The sequence below is a fragment of the Tenrec ecaudatus genome, chromosome 16 (genome assembly GCF_050624435.1).
Source record: "Tenrec ecaudatus isolate mTenEca1 chromosome 16, mTenEca1.hap1, whole genome shotgun sequence".
Taxonomy (NCBI): domain Eukaryota; kingdom Metazoa; phylum Chordata; class Mammalia; order Afrosoricida; family Tenrecidae; genus Tenrec; species Tenrec ecaudatus.
In genome coordinates, this window is record NC_134545.1 from 67,711,938 (window position 1) to 67,725,309 (window position 13,372).

At 38.6% G+C, this 13,372-nt stretch overlaps 1 non-coding gene across 1 annotated transcript; it reads right to left on the minus strand.

Annotated features, from left to right (window-relative positions):
* Positions 1 to 12,544: 12,544 nt before the first annotated feature.
* On the minus strand, positions 12,545 to 12,688 carry LOC142430114 (small nucleolar RNA SNORA48). The gene has a single exon (XR_012780585.1). It is a non-coding gene; the product is annotated as a small nucleolar RNA SNORA48 (small nucleolar RNA).
* Between the last annotated feature and the right edge of the window lie 684 nt (positions 12,689 to 13,372).

Sequence of the window (13,372 nt, forward strand, 5' to 3'; positions counted from 1 at the left end):
TTAAATTCCTGTAATGCTTAGCACAAAAAACGTAGTCGGCTGATTGACTTTATTTGGGAATTCATTTAAGGCACAGCTCATTTGCTCTGCAGAATTTTTTACTGAAGTTCAGAAAATTTACTTAGAATAATAAGCCAATATTTTTTTCCTGATTCACTCCTGATCATATTGAATTATTTTGTGTTTTGTGATAATTTTTAGAAGTATATTTAAATATACTTTTGGACTCATCCCTACCCTCTTCTGAATGGAGTAAACTCTTCAAAAATTGACCCTGTGTTTGAACTTCTGTTCAAATGTTTCTATATTTGAACTCCTCGATGCACACTGTAGTAGTATTAACAAAAGATTACTGTTTATGGAGAATTCCTTAGATGATAAAATATTTGCTAGCATGATTTCAATTTAACCCTTGCACTGTAACATTTACCCATTATCTCAATGGTGAGACACTTGAGGATAAAAGGACTAACTTTACTCACCACGGAAAAGGCAGGAGGCACACCCACGCCATAAATGAATCTGAGCTCCTGATGCTGAACCTATTTATTTGAGAAAAAGACCTCTATTGCATTTTTGCCCCTTATTTCTCTTTTACAATCAGATAACTCCCATCATTTCACTCGGTAAATGGTGCCGATTGACTGACAATCAGTAAAGTGTGAGAATTCCCCCCATAATTATCTTAGCATTAACTTCTGTACTTGATGGAGGCCTCTCCTCTTCCATTCAATACTCTCTCACTATTCGAACCAATCTAGACTCTCAAAGGATCTCAAACCTATACTTATACCATCTTTCCGTATCCCTCTGAAAAGGCACGTCTTCTGAAGGAAGAGTTGAGTGATTAGAAAAAAAGCAAAGTTACTGAACAAGCCAGTATACTTTTAGAGCCTATTTTTCCTCTTTAAAAACTCTAGTCAGTCTTAGTACCCTTCCATAACAACACTTATTTAGTTATAAATTTTCCACAACCTCTTACCTCTATAAGGTCAAGAAAAAGGACTTCAACATTTCTACAGAAAAAATAAGATATGCAATATTTTAAAACACCCAGTTCTCAGAAAATTCTCCACCAGTGTAGGATATCATTTGATTTTTCCATCATATGAGTTCACAGGGAGTGTGGCTTTAGCATGTTCATTTCATGCTATATATCATGATCTTCCTTACTTATATAAAATTTTCCTGATTATTGGTAAAGAAATATAAATAACTTTAAGTGCCACTATTGTCATCCTCCTCTAAGTACAGAGAAAACCCATGAGAATGGCAATCATGTACCTAGTGCTTCGTCCGTGCCAGCGGCTGTGCTAAACCCCTGGATACATGGATTCAGTCAGGGCTCACTACAGCCCATGTGTGTCGGGTCCTGGACTGCTCATCTCAGAGTGGGAGCCTCACACCCACACGCTGCTCTGTGGGAGAAAATCAAGCCTCTGTACTCTCGTCAAAATGTACAGTTTCAGAAACCCTATGCAGGGTCGTCATGAGTAAGGACTGCTGGTGTGATTTGATGGCAATGCATCTGGTTTTCAGTTTTTTACTTGAGATAATGGACTTTCTTGGGTTGGAAAGGGGGAACCGATTACAAGGATCTACATGTGACCTCCTCCCTGGGGGACGGACAACAAAAATGGGGGGAAAGGAGACTCCGGATAGGACAAGATATGACAAAATCATAATTTATAAATTATTAAGGGCTCATGAGGGAGGGGAGAGCAGGGAGGGAGGGGAAAAAGAGGACCTGATGCAAAGGGCTTAAGTGGAGAGCAAATGCTTTGAAAATGATGAGGGCAATGAATGTACAGATGTGCTTTATACAATTGATGTATGTATATGTATGGATTGTGATAACAGTTGTATGCGCCCCTAATAAAATGTTTAAAAAAGCAGTTTTATTGGTGCATCATCTACATATCTTACAATTCAATAGTTCAGTCATAATAGAAAGAGTTGTACAATCATTACCACAATCAATGTTACTTTTTTTCTTCTTCATCATACTCATTATTTTTTATATTCTTTATCAGATATATTTAATCTTTGGTTTAAGAGTAACTTTAGCATCTAGCTTAACAATTATGTATCTTATACTTCTAGAATGTACATAAATGGAAATCTGAAGGCTCAACAAAGTTTTATTTGTATACTGCTTATGTTGTTATAACTAATGTTCTCAATTTTAATTCTCTGGGTTCTAATAGCCACTTGAATTAAACAGTATTCATAACTCAAATGTTTATTAAGGAATCCAATAGTTTGTAATGCCAGGGAGAAATGCTCAGCATAGGTGTTGATCAGGACATGTTGCAAAATTCTTTCAGGTCTGCAAATAAGCATGCGGGGGGTCTCTATAAAGCTGTAAGCCTGGACCAAGGCCTGTGAGTCAGCAAAGTCAGCCCCCAGGATTAAGTGCCCAGAGCCCCCCCCCCGCACACACACACACACAGACCAGCCCCCTGCACAAAAGCACTCAGCTTCACTCGCTCCAGCGGGAGGCAGGTCTGCCCCTTGGTTTCATGCTCTGGCCCCTTGTCCCGCTGCTGCTCCGCTAATGTTATAACTGCTTTCTATATCCAGGAGGGTCCTTGCACTGGGCTCTTGGGTTCAGAGGACAAGCTCACATCTGTTCTCGCTGGTATTGAGACTCCTCCTGCTGCTTCACAGAGGGCTTATTTTATACAGAGCAGGATGGCATTCTAGGAAATGCTGGTCACAATTGCTCCCTATTTCCCCCCATCTTCTTCCCAGAGCCATGCAGGAAAAGGTGGTTTGGTAGAAGTTAGAGACTTTGGCTAGACTATACACATTAAATAATTTACTACATTTTCACTATTATCAATGAATTAGATTTTTAAGAAAAGGCTAAATAAGAAAGATTATCTAACCCAATTAAGTTGCTTCTATGAAGAATCTGAATTCGGCAATAATAGATTTTAAATATTCTCAAGCCTATAATAGAGTCTATTGAGTCATATTCAGTGAAACTTCAACAACTAGATCAAGGATATGAAGTTCAGAAGTGAAAAGCAGTGATACATCATTAACTATGAAGACAACCTGAACAGAATGTCACTTCTCATGCAGAAGTTGTCTATAGACTAAGAAGCAGTCATTTGAATACAGTAAAGGGAAATGGTGTGGTTTTAAATCACGAGAAATTTGTATCAGGGTCACATCTTCCAGCCATAATGATTGAATCTAATGGCTGAGCAAACCATACCACCAGCCAGACTGTCTATGAGGAATACTGGAATTGAAGATGGCTTATTAACAAACTGTGATGGGTAGTTGAAAAACTGTTGCCAGCTAAAAGCCAAGGTGACTTGAAATGCTGATAAAGATCAAAGACTACAGCCTGAAGAAGAGGGTGTGGCTCATTGTAAAGAAAGCACTAATCCTCACAATTGGACAAGTGCACAACATCATGAAAACTGGATAATTGATTTAAGTTGTCGAAGATGAAAGTGTACAATTGAATGGTCTATTACATTGGGCAAATCTGGTGCAAAGACCTCTTTTAAAGGGGAAGTCAATGGGAGGTTTGTAAGAGTTAAAGGCAACAGAGGCCAACAGTGATGCACCCTTACTATCTATCATATGTTCCCCTGCATGTTGTGGCACCAGTATATTACAAGCTTATGGCAGCGTGTCCTCACCACCGCTGCTTCTGCTGCTGCTGCTGCTGCTGCTGCTGCTGCTGCTGCTGCAGCCGGGGCTGCTAAAGAGTGTCCTTCCTGCCTGGCAGATGGAGCAGCGGGCACTGTTGCATCCACCTTCAATGCCTTGCTCTACTTGCTCAGCAAAACCTGACAGCTCAGATTCCAAGCTGCACCACGGCTTCACCTCCCTTTGTCCCACCCATGTTTCCATGCAGCAAGCATCTTGATTTGGTTTCTTTATAAGCAGTAATGGGAAGTAATAAGCAAAGGAAAACTTCTATCTTTATTTTAAAAAGCAGAAGCCTTAGCACCGTGGTTCTCCAGAGGGCTGCTCACTGCAAGGCCAGCAGTTGGAAACCACCAGCTGCTCTGAGGGAGACGGACAGGGCTTTGTAATCTTGTAAAGAGTTCAGGTTTCATGAGTTGGCATCAACTCGATGGCAGTGAGATTTTTTTTTTTTGTTTTTAACAGCCTTATGATACTATATATATTAATTAAGTGAAAATATATATTGATAGCTATTGATACTAGTGTTCCAGATATGCATGCACATTTTACTCCAAACATGGGAGAAGGGAAGTGACTTACTTATGGCACCTATGTCTATTTCTCTACAACTCCCAAAAAAATGATTGGGTAGAAACATGGAAATAAGGGGTAGAGGATTCTAATTCAGTGATCGGTCAGTTTGCCACGACTCTGGGTATAAAACAGATTCCTCAGAAGCAGGAAACCCATAACCATCAAGAAATAAGGACCACTACCCAAGCTTGCGAAATCCCTGCCTCAAGTTCCCGAGGCAGCTGAGGGACCAAAGGTGCCACATCAAGACTACGACATAGAGCCGATGATTCCATGCTGAGATTGTGAGTCAGGGCAGGAGAGTAGCACGGAGATCACAAGGCAATATACAGATCCATAGAACAAGACAGGACCAAGGGGCCATGTGGCTGAAAGGCTCAGAATCAGAGAGGGTCAACGCTGCTGGCTGAAGACCACACAGAGAGAAAGCTGCTGTGGACAAAAATTGTATCCATAATATTTTCTTACCCTGATGTGTGATTTCCTAATTTTCCTAATTAACCCCCCAAATATTATGGCTATGATCTGTGAGGTCTGTGTAGTCAGTGCAATGGAGTGTGTTTGCAAGATGAATAGGATGCTGTGAGAGGAATGCTTGGTATCCAAATAGAGGAGAAGCAGGTCTGACCAGCCTTGTGGCAGTCTTTGACTGGGATGGAGTGGATTATTAATTTTCTTCTTATTGAAGTTGAAGGGGATCAGACATTTCCTCACAAACAAGATATGTCTAAATATGTCTCTGTTATCAGAGGATGACTTCAGACATGTCATCTTAGTCTTATTAGATGGCCTTCAGAAATAAGGTCCAATCTAAATTTTCAGAAAGAATTAAATTAAAAATGGAGAGGTCAGATCAGAGAGTAATGATTATTGTTTTGTTTTGAGTTTTATTGCAAAGTGATTGTTCCTGTAGTGTTTTCTCTTAGGACACAGGATGATTTGGGGGGGGGGGTGGTCATTAAGAGAAAGTCTTAAGAACATCGAACACTGCATTGGTTGGTAAAACAATTGTGCCAGTGATGTTTCCTCCCCTATCATGACATGGTAAACCATTCTTTGAAAGTAGCAAGAACTCTTCTTCCTTTTAAAAAAAAAAGATTTTATTGGAGGCACTTACAGTTCTCATAACATTCCATACATCAATTATATCAAGCATCTTTGTACATATGTTGCCATGATCATTTCCAAAACATTTTCTACTTGCGTCCTTTGTATGCAAACTTCTTTGAGGAACTTGACCTCATCGCCTTACAGCCTGCATTTTATGCCTTCACATTTCTTTTTCTTTCCTTTAAACTTAAATAACAGAGAAAAGGAACTCAATTTGAGACCATAAAATTTATCAAAACTGTCGTTTGCGTGTGTCTCAATCAAAGATGGCGGAATTCTTTGCGGAAGGGTGGCTGTCGTTGAGGTCCCTTACAGTCAGTTCTGACTCGCAGGATCACAGCGACGGAAACACTGCCGTCATAATCATAGAGACCTCAATAGAGGATACATTGAACTAAATAGTAGGTTTACAATGTACTGTTTTTGATTAATAAAGATTTTAATAACTTAGTAATAATAATTTTTAGTTTCTTCATATGTGGTCAGATGTTATCTGAGATATATTATGCAATTCATATATGTATTATAAATAAAGTTAAGAGATAATACAAACCCTTCAAATTTTATATTGTCTCAAGTAATAGACTGCTGTTGTTGTTGTTCAGGGCCATCTAGTTAGTTCTGACTCACAGTGACTTTCTGTACATCAGACGAAACACTGCCCATCAGACAAAATTGTGTACTGTCTCCACAATTCTCCTTATGTCAGAAGCCACTGTCAGTCCACCTACTTGAGCGCCATCCTCTATATCACTATCCATTAGTTTTCTTTTTTTATCAAGCATAGCATCCTTCAACAGGGACTGGCTTCTCCTGACATGTCCAAAATGACATGTGACACTAAGTATTGGCATCCTTGCCTCTAAAGAACATTCCGGCTGTACTTCCTCCAAGACAAACTTGTTTTTTTGTTTGTTTGTTTGTTTGTTTTTGGCAGTTCACGCTACTTACAATATTCTTCAGGAGCACCATCATTCAAATGCATTTCTTTTTCTTGGATCTTCTTTATTTAATGTCCAAATTTCACATTCATGGGACAATTGAAAATACAATGGTTTTAGACTACAGCACACCTTATTATTCAGAGCAGCAGAATGACCCAATGCAAAGCATTATTTGATCCATTGACTGATAATACCATGAGCATTGACTTTGGATCTAAGCAAGGTGAAATTCTTGACAACTTCAACATTTTCTCTGTTTATCATGATGTGACTTCTTAGTCCTGTTGTTAGTCTTTGTTGACTAAAAAAACAAATGTAGAGGCACATGAATATGTGCATAAGAAAGAGGTTTGTAATACAAGACCAATTGAGTATTGAGAAAATATCTCAGCCCAGGCCAGATCAAGTCCATAATCTGATATTAGCCCATATATCTGATACTAATGTATAAAGTCCTCTTCATACTCATAAAACACTGCTGAATGCAGAAAGATCACAGGTCAGCGGGTGGGAAGTCTTGCAGATCCAGTGGCATTGTAAGCATCTCAGCCCTGGCAGGGGTCTCCATATGGCTTCTCCAGCTCAGGCCACTAGCATAGTTCCATGTGTCTTGTCAGTAGAGAGTCTCTCAGGGAGTAAGCAGAGAGAGAGTGTCTCCTGCTTCCAAAGAAGAAATAAAGGAGTTTCCAGAATTCCCAGGAGAAGGTAAGGCCCACACAGAGGCCTCACTGGCTACACAATGATTGACAGGCTAGACTCCACCCCTTCACTCTTAAACCTCAAATTGACACCTTCTTATGTAACTACCACATCAGTTGTGAAGATTTCAGTCTTCTTTACATTGAGTTGCAATCCATAGTGAAAGCTACAATCCTAATCTTCATCAGCAAGTGTTTCAAGCCTGCCCCACTTCCATCAGTCAAGGTGATGTCATCTTCATATCTCAGGTTGTTAAGAAGCCTTCCTCCGGCTCTGATGCCTCATTCTTCTTCTTCATATAATCCCCGCTTCTACTTATTTACTCAGCATACAGATGGAATAAGTATGGTAAAAGAGGGTACAATCCTGGGACAATCCTTCCCTGGTTTTAAACTATACACAGCATTCCTCTCCTCTATTTGTACAATTGCCGCTGGATTCATGTACAGATTCTGCATGAGCACAATGTAATGTTCTTCAATTCCAATTTTTCTCAAGGCTATCCATAGTTTGTTATGATCCACATCATTGAATGCCTTGTCATAGTCAATAAAACACAAAGTAATGCTCTTCTAGTAATCTCTGCTTTCAGCCAACATCCATCTGGCATCATCAATGATGTCCCTTGTTCTACATCCTTCTCTGAGACCAGCCTTAACTTCTGGCAACTCCCTGTCAATATACTTCTGCAAATGTGTTTTGGAAGATCTTCAGAAGAATTCTACTTGCATGTGATATTAATGATATTCTTCTATGGAGCATTCTGATGGGTTATCTCTCTTTGGAATGGATACAAATATGGATGTTCTCCATCCTGTTGGTCAAGAAGCTGTCTTCCAAGTTTTCTGGAATAGACAAGTGTGCTTCTTGTGCTTCATTAGCTTATTTAAACATTTTGCTTGGTATTCCATCAATTACTGGGGTCTAGTTTGGGTGTAATGCTTTCAGTGAAGGTTGAACTTCTTTTTCAGTATCATTCATTTGTTCTTGCTTATGTACTACCTCCTGAAATAGCTGAATGTTGACTATGTCTTTTTTGGTACAGTGACTGTATATTCTTTCCATCCTCTATTGACGATTCCTACAACATTCAATATTTTTCCTATGGAATGTTTCTATACTGAAAATTGTAGTTTGAATTTTTTTCATTTCTTCAGCTTAAGGTATGCTGAAAGGTCTTTTTGATTTTCTTACGCTAGGCCTTTGCATATTTTATTATTGTACTTGTTTCCTTGGGTTGATCTAGAAACGGTATGTTTAGCTCTTTGCCTTTATTATTCTCTACCTTGTACTCTCTTGTCATAGCCCTCTACAACTAAGAGCTAGGTTCAGAGTTTCTTCTGACATCCCTTTTGATCTTTTCTCTTTTTCCTGCCTTTTTAGTGACCTTCTGCTCCTTATGAATGATATTCTTGATGTCATCCGTCAGCTGATCAGATAGTCTGTCATTAGTTTTTGATGCAGCAAATTTGTTCTAGAGAGGTCTTGACATTCAAGTGAAGACGTACTCAGATCCTATTTTGGTGCTTGTGTGCGTATTTCAACCTGAATTTTCAAATGAGTAGTCGATGATCAGTTCCTCTGGCCTCGTTTTAGTGGCCAAAGCTTCTCCCTGGTCCCTTCCTGCAAATGTAGTCCATTTGATATCTGTGTATTCCATCTGGAGAATGTATAGTAGCTGTTTGTTTTTCAGGGACAAGGGGTGGGGTGGGGAGTATTTTCTATGCTATCAGAAAGCATTTATAAGCTGTTCCTCTTGCAAAATTCTATCATGTTATCGCCAGTTTTGTTTCTATCACCAAGCCCTTGTTTTCCAACTATTTTTCTTCCTTTTTATTTCTGATTTATTTTAGACTGAAGATGTTGGTAGAGCTCTTCAGTTTTTTTTAACTAGTTTTGTGGTGGGGGCATCAATTTGAATAATCATTTTATCGATTGGATGTGCTTGAATGGATATATATAGTCCTAATACAGAGACTTATACTTCAAGATGGACCTTGAAATGTCCATTTGGAAAATGGATGCAATGCCATTCCTCTTGATTTTGTCATTCCTGGCATAAAAAAAGCATACAATTTTCTGATTCAAAACATCTAACACCAGTCCATTTTAGCTTACTTATGCCTAGGATGTTCATCTTTATGTGTTCCAATTCATTTGTAATGACTTCCAATATTCTTAGATTCATGCATCGCACATTCAAAGTTCTGGTCATGAGTATAGTTTTGCAGCTGTGTATTCTCATTTTGATGAGAAATGAAGGTCCTGAGGCTTCACTGCACTCACGTCACTATGTCGTCATGTTCATTCCTCTTTGGGGAAGCAGCTCCTCCTCAGTCATATTGTGAGGGATTCCTGACCTGCAGGGCTCAGCTTCTGGCACTGTCTTTCGCCATGTTTTGCTTCTAGTTATTAGATATTCCGTATGTGACAAGGTTTCAGTGATATCCACAAAATCTTCAGTGGCTAATTCTTCCAACATAGACATTCGAGCCTTTCTTGGAAATCTCTTCTACATCTGGAAGTTCTGATGAAACCTGTTCACTTGGGTAAGCCTGCTGATTTCTGAAAGACCATGACATGGCATCTAGGAGCACAGCAACACACACCAGCATCGGAGTCTGACAAACTGACAGACCTGAGGGGGATCCAAGCAAGATGAAATTCTGTATAACTTCTATCCGTAATATGTGAGCACCAAAGTATTAAAAACACATTAGTACATCTTAAACACAAAGTTCTCACTCTAATTCAATGCTTATGTTATATGAATTTTTAAAAAGTACATTGTTTCATGAAATTCTGTTTGTAGTATTATTTGTAGAAATTTCTTTCTGCATGTTATTTGTGAAGGAATCTCACATTTTGTGTTCCTTAAACTTAGCAATATTTCGGTTTTCCTATAGAAATTTTGCAAAGCCAATGGCAGTAGCTTTCGGTGTGATAAACTACTTTAAATAGAAAGCCCATGAAAACATAGGGTATTCTTAGTGAGGTGGTTAAGCTCTTCCTGTACATATCATGTAAGAATAACAGGCAGGGTGGGTGTAAAGACATTTATTCAGCAATGTAATTTCCTTCGAAGGATGATGCTCAAAGCTATGGTATCTGTACAATGCAAATATTCAGATCACACTATGGTTTCAACCCATTGCCATTGCCCTGCTCTTACTGCTGTACTCAAGTACGTGCTGTTTAGCTTTCTGCACCAGAGAGCTTTCACAATTAATAAATTGCTGCAGGAAATCATATTCATCCCTTAATATAGTAGTCATGAGGGCCATATTGGTTGACTCTGAACCTGTGGACTAATGGCAAAGTGATAGAAAACTAATGGGTTTCCAGTTGATGTGTTCTACAGTTGAAAAATTACATTGAGAAATATCATGATATAAAAGCCAATAGTGACTTTGTACTATATTAGCCAACCTAGTAAATCATGCATAAAGGTTTTATGTAGTTGACCATCACTCATGAAATTTTTGCTGTTGTTAGCAAGATGGTATTGTCTGCTTCTCAATGCAAATAATATACAAAGTACATAAGAAACAAGTATGGCTTTCAAAAACACATCAACACATTTGAGAACTAAAGTGCTTACCTTTTGGACGGTTCTAATATCTGAAATTTATATAGGGAATGCTGTCTTTATAAAAATTCATAAAATATATGTCCATGTTCTCTGGTACACTGTCATGAAATTGTGGGCAGGTATTTATCTATCTTATTTATTTCTACCATAATATATTCCTTACGCCATTTGTGAATTCTAAGTATAGGCTCTATCTAACCAGCTTTTAAATGTTCCTATTTTTCACAATCTCCAAATTAAGGCAAAATTCCAACATTTTCCTGACTGAATTTCAATTCCCTAAAACTATTCTCAGATACTAGGAAAAGTAGCATCCTATGTTATGTACTTAATATTCTAGTTAGTTCTCATGAGAAACTGATGTAATAATATTCAGAATTTCATGTGTACTATTTTCAAAAAATTAAAGAATTGTAACAAGATATATAAATACATTTAAATTCTTATTAATTATTACTACTATTAATGATTTAGAGAATCACAGCTAAAAATGAAAATGCAAAATCCAACTTGTCTTACCTAAGATCACTCCTTGCTAGATCCTATATTAGACTGTGTTCTCTAGAGTAGCAAAACTAGTAATTCTTTTATATGTCTGCTTATGGAAAAATATTTATATCAGTAAGTGGCTTACATAGTTGTATAAGTCCAGTCATGTTCAATAGGTCAGATGTAAGCCGGAGGGTTCTTCTAACTCACGCAACAGCAGGAGCTGATGAACTGGAAGCAGGAAGATGAAGTAGGGGCGCCCTAGACTGGTGAACACAAACCTGAATGGATGTGATGTTGACTGAATAAATTCAAGTCTTGCAGGCTTCTGATGGATGGCTCCTGCAATCAGAAGGCAATACAATGGGAGATCAATGAACTAGATGCAGAAAGTTCAAGACCAGATCAAATGGAAGGTGAAGGGGCAAGAGGGAGCTCAGGTCTGCCCATAGCCTCTCATATAAAAGACCACAGTGCAAAGTAGGTGTTGTTAGGATGAGACTGGATTTGGTCGATTGTCCTACCTTTCCTCAAGATACGTCCCGTTGGCAGAAAATCTAGAGGTCAGAGACCACATATCACCTCTCCATGCTACTCATATCCAGCATCAGGGAGATGATAGATAGATAGGTAGGTAGGTAGGTAGGTAGGTAGATAGATAGATAGATAGATAGATAGATAGATAGATAGATGACCAATAGATAAATGTATGTATACACACATTTATATAATGTGTATATATTGGGTACATTTTAAGTACCATAAATGAGCAAATCTTTTTAATGACTGAAACACAGTGAAATATTTAATGTGGTTTTTCTAGCCATATCCTTTGCTACTCCATAAAAAAAAAACTTTGTTTTCCTTATGGGTCTGGGTAAGAAGTTGGGGGAAGATATTGATTGGATTAGGTGATTCTGCTGTGATCAGTAACATGATTAATTATGATTGTTATCCTGTGAGTCTAAAATTCATCACTTCAGAAACTGGAAGAGGAAGTGTTTACTACCAGCAAAAGAAGAGAGCCAGATTTGTAGCACGTTCTTTATAGCAGAAGACACATGGAGAGTAAACCCCTTAATCCAGGACACAGCTATGACGGTCAAGGAGTAGTAAAGGAGAAACAACAGCAGGTTCAGGAGCATGAAGATGAAAGTGAGCAGTGTATTTTCAGCCATCAGAGTAAGGGAGGAAGAGAGATTTTGGTCAGAGGCTTGCATGTGGAGGGGGCAGTCTCTGGGCACTTACAGAAGGGAGCTGGGTTTTGCTGAAGGTGAGTACCATTGGTTCAAGATATGGAATGAAGTGGCCTGTAGCATTGGGTATGTATTGGTAGCATTGCGATGCTCAGGAAGAGATCAATGGAGATCTGGGCGCCTTAGCAAAGTGTGGCAAAGGAATCAGATGGTACTCAGCTATCAGAAGTAATGTCTGAGGTCTTAAATTCTTTTCTTATTGTTTTTTATATGCCCTAGGCATGAAACAGCTCTGGCCACGATCTGGGCATCAAGCTAGGATAAACAAAGGGTTGCCAGTCTGCTCTGCCCCTGACTGATATAAGAGCACCACCACCAATCAGGTGTCTCTTTGCCCATAGCCAGGGGTTAATTAAATTCTTATAACAAGCAGCCACCCAGTAAGGTACACATCAATCAAATCCAAGATCAGAGAGACAGGTTGGCTCAGGACTTAAATTCTGAGTATCCAGTATAGCTAGCCCAAATCCAATTAAAGAATTCCCACACGGAGTAAGTCTCCATTGTAGTTCCTGGATCAACACAGGTATCATGAGGGTACAACTGAACTCTTTTCATTTGTTTTTCCCTTTAACCTATTTTTATCTTGTTCTAGTTATTATTTCATTTTGCTATCTTTTAGATTGAGGTTTTACTGTGTTTTATTCTGTTTTTGTTGCTGTTGTCTATTTTTTAATTTTCTTTATAGGATGCTCAGGTCAGGTATATCTATAAAGACAACAACTGGATTAATAGTTTCTTAGAGTTATTACCATTCCTGTTGGCAGTGCTCTAGGCTGATACCCTCAGGTTTAGCAGCTTTAAACCACCAGCCACTCTTCAAGAGAAAGATGAGGCTTTTCTACCCTAGTAGAGAGATACACTCACAGGAGCAATTCTACCCATTTTACTAGTCCTAGAGTCAAAATGGGTTCTAGTGGACTTTGATGCCAGATTTTTAGACAGTTATGTCAAAGAAGGTTGGGAGGAAATGAGGAGCTAATAAACTGGAAACAAAAATGAAGAAAATTTCCTAAAATTGGCATGATAAATAT